This window comes from Sinocyclocheilus grahami, unplaced genomic scaffold (genome assembly GCF_001515645.1).
Source record: "Sinocyclocheilus grahami isolate Dianchi unplaced genomic scaffold, SAMN03320097.WGS_v1.1 scaffold45.1, whole genome shotgun sequence".
Lineage (NCBI taxonomy): Eukaryota > Metazoa > Chordata > Actinopteri > Cypriniformes > Cyprinidae > Sinocyclocheilus > Sinocyclocheilus grahami.
The window spans coordinates 2,196,402-2,200,894 of NW_015505224.1; the positions used below are offsets into that span (position 1 = coordinate 2,196,402).

A 4,493-nucleotide genomic window follows, 5' to 3' on the forward strand; every position below is an offset into this window, starting at 1 on the left:
TTTCTGTTCCAACTGTATATATATATATATATATATATATATTAGTTTACAAAAAATTATTTACTCATTTAAAAATCTTGGTCCTACAATACAATTTCTATAATTTCTTTCTTTTAGGGTAAAACATGACCAGACATGTGGACTAACTTAAAAAAATAAATAATCAATGGCTGTTCGATAGTCTATACAGCTACCACAAAAGTGCTCCACTTATGTTCTTGAAAAAAAGTAATTTACAAACATTCGTGTTGCCTAAAAAACAGCATTCCTGGTGAAAGAATAGAGCTGCATCTGCGCGCATGTCATGTACTCACTGTAATAGCATGCATGCTGAACCCCAGCCCTAGCTGCCTGCATGCCACCATGGCCTCTTTGGTGGTCCAGCCCTCACTGCATACACTGCCCCACCGCTGCCCCACCCGCACCTCCACTCGCCCTTCATACTGCGAGCGCCCACCTGACAGACGCACCTGCAATCACAACCTACGCCATGTCAAAAACACTCTTTACCCCGCTCACCCATCTGTCTCCTGTCATTCGCTGCTTACCCACATACACAGACAGACGACCCTGCTGAAAAGATCAGGGGCCTCATTTATAAAACACACACACACACGATCCGATTTGACCCGAAATTCTATGGATTTCATCCTACAGGATTGTATATATATATATATATATATATATATTAGTTTACAAAAAATTATTTACTCATTTAAAAATCTTGGTCCTACAATACAATTTCTATAATTTCTTTCTTTTAGGGTAAAACATGACCAGACATGTGGACTAACTTAAAAAAATAAATAATCAATGGCTGTTCGATAGTCTATACAGCTACCACAAAAGTGCTCCACTTATGTTCTTGAAAAAAAGTAATTTACAAACATTCGTGTTGCCTAAAAAACAGCATTCCTGGTGAAAGAATAGAGCTGCATCTGCGCGCATGTCATGTACTCACTGTAATAGCATGCATGCTGAACCCCAGCCCTAGCTGCCTGCATGCCACCATGGCCTCTTTGGTGGTCCAGCCCTCACTGCATACACTGCCCCACCGCTGCCCCACCCGCACCTCCACTCGCCCTTCATACTGCGAGCGCCCACCTGACAGACGCACCTGCAATCACAACCTACGCCATGTCAAAAACACTCTTTACCCCGCTCACCCATCTGTCTCCTGTCATTCGCTGCTTACCCACATACACAGACAGACGACCCTGCTGAAAAGATCAGGGGCCTCATTTATAAAACACACACACACACGATCCGATTTGACCCGAAATTCTATGGATTTCATCCTACAGGATTTTATATATATATATATATATATATATATATTCATCATCATTGCCTAAGAAAAAAATAGTTGATCTTTTGTGAAAATATACACATTATATTATAACATATAAAACTACCCTACCATTGTTTTGGGCAACAAATATGGTAATTAATATGCATAAAACTATAAAATAGTAGGTATATATGTTCACATTTTATGTTCACATGAATAAATTGTCTTATACTGTTTGTTCACATTTAGGATCATACTATGCATGTCTTTATAAACGAGGCCCCAGTATAGAACAGTATGGCTGGTTAGTACTAGTTTGGTGCTGGTCTAGTTACTGTAGTTTAACCAAGCTGTTCAATAACCAAACTTGAGCTGACTGATCTTTTCAGCAGGTTTATTTCTGTCCGTCCCTGTACTACATGCACTGACTCATGTGGTGCGTTTTTAAAGTTCAAGGCTTTGAAAAATGTATGTTGGAGTGTGTAAGCCAGCATCATCTGATTTTTTCTATGGCAGCAGAAAGTTCAAGGCATTGTTAGCATGCAAGTGTGTGTTGCTGTTACTGTTAGCATCCTACTTGTAGGCCATGGTTGGCGTACCCGAGGCCCAGCTGCCTGCACACAACCATGGCCTCCTCAGTTCCCCAGCCTTCGCCACAGATCAGGCCCCAGCGCAGCGTCCCGTTAGTCTCAGTATATAACACCTCCACACGGCCCTCGTAGCGAGTTCGGCCCCCTAAGATGCGCACCTGAGCAGGGCACAACCAGGAACAAGGGGTAAGAGGGAGTTAAACTAGAAATGTACAGGAGACCGAGGCTAATTGTCACACTTCTTACTCTAAAGAATGTTTCTTGAGGTGTTTTTTTGTTAGTTTATTTCAAAAGTCAGTTTTGGCAACAAAAAAACTTCTAATATTTCCTTGCCAAAGAAAGGAAAGATACATAGTGGGGTTGTTATATTATATGGGGTAAATGTAAGCAGTAAACAATTATGAAACAGCAATAATGTAATAATAAAACTAACCAATAAAACTACTATACCATTGTTTTGGGCAACAAAAATTAAAATATGTATAAAATTAGAACTATTAAAACCTATGTGACAACTTGCACTGACCTGACATTTATGAAAAATATTCTTGTACTGAAAACACAGTTTGACTTTTTTAGTTAAAATCTACCTTCATTATATAGTTTACTCTTGTTTGATTGTACCATTCAAAAATTTGGGGTCAGAAGTATTTTTAAATATTTTTGAAAGAAATTCTCTTATGCTCACCCTGGCTGTATTTATTTGATGAAAAATGTTTTCTATTTAAATAGATATTAAAATGTAATTTATTCCTGTAATGGCAAAGATGAATTTTCAGCAGCCATTACCCCAGTTTGCAGTGTCACGTGATCTTGCAGAAATCATTTAATATGCTGATTTGGTGCTCAAGAAACATTTATTATTATTAATGTTGAAAACAGTTGTGCTACTTCATATTTTTGTGGAGACCATATTCATTTTTTTCAGGATTCTTTCATAAGACTATGTGACAACTAGCCCCGGTGTATTCTACATGCATATAAGAGGTTTCTAGCAGTAGGTGCATAATGGTTAAGATACGTTGCATCTGTTGAGAATCAATCATAATAAATCACAACAGATGATTAATTAATTCCAGTAATTGTCTCTTGATCCAGACAATGATACCCAATATTTCCAGTCATCCATTTTGAGCCAAAATGAATACTGAGCAGCACAACATCATGAATAAATGTAATTCATTTGATCATTGCTATGTTCTTCTTGAATTGAGAAACAAGCAATAGATGCAAATGAATGTAATATAGAGTCACTGGAAACACCAAATGACATACAAAAGACATATGTGTTAAGTAACCAAAATCAGCACACAAGATGAAATGTTATGAGTGTATGTGTGTTGCTCTGACCGTTTTCTCATAGCCCATATATGGAACATTACAGCGAACTGAAGCATCTTCAGTGTGTTTGCAGTCCTCCGCTGTGATGTTTTTATAGCGGCAGTTCCACAGGGAGCGCTCATGACCTGTGCAATGCACCTCATTCATATGGATAGGCCCCAGCCCTGAGACAAAACACAAAGCAAAATTCATACTGGTAAAAATACATAAAATTGTGTAACTGACAGTTTTATTCATGCAAAGACATTGGCCCTAAAAAAGTACCACACAGTTTCGGTTCCCATTGACTTTCATTGTATGGACAGAAAATACAATGGAAGTTGTTGTGGAGAAAAATGTATAAGTATTGCAAAAGTATTCAGAGTTGGAGTTTCAGAAGTCTGAATCTTTCTCTGTCCAGACTACCATCTTTGTACAATTTCATTATTGGTCACTGTCCAGTGAGCGAACAGACCATTCTTTGATACATCATTCCCAGTACTTTCCACAATTGTTTATTATTTTTCATAACACTTGCTTTCATTGTAGAAAACCCCCTGCTAGTCTGTTTTTCAAAAAGATAACTTCTCTCATCTACTACTTTCCGGGTGCCCAAGGTTGCAAAGGCATGTACATTTTAGGATTTTAATAAACTGTCAGGATTTGAATGAATCTACTTTCGTATCTAATCCTGTAGCATCGCCCATCTGCTGTCCTTCTTTCTGTATTCTCTATTCATAAGAGCAGTCACATACAGTCAAACCAAAAATTATTTAGACACCAGATATAATTTTTTATAATTTTTATCAAAATTAGCGGGTGCAGGACACTATAGTTCATTTATGTACGTGAGGATAGCAAAATAAAGTAAACTGTGACATATTATACCCAAAAGTTCGTCATACAGTGGACAACAAAAACTGATAAAAAATTTGCAACCAAAAATTATTCAGACACTTTGATCTGACCATGTTTTGCTTAAGTGTTTTTCTTTAATTGCTAATGCGACTTTCTACACCACAGACTAGCTGGTGACCCGTCCGCTCAGCGGTGGTACAGCAGCCGTGGCGACGGGACGGGATGTCTCCGTTCCCCCCTCAGGGAACGAGGGTTACCATACGTAACCGAGACGTTCCTTTCAGTCGGTCACTCTCGACGTCACGTAGGCTATCCGACGAAATTGGGATCCTACCAAAGGGCCACAGCTACTGCCCCTTCCAGTGTCCTGTGGAAGCCACCTGCGCCCCTATTTTTTGGCGTAGGCCAGGGCTTCTTCACAAGAGGACCAGCTA

General features: G+C 38.9%; 1 pseudogene; it reads right to left on the bottom strand.

Annotated features, from left to right (window-relative positions):
- LOC107582556 (lysyl oxidase homolog 3-like) overlaps window positions 1-4,493 on the bottom strand; it is a 25,052-nt pseudogene that overhangs the window by 6,302 nt on the left and 14,257 nt on the right.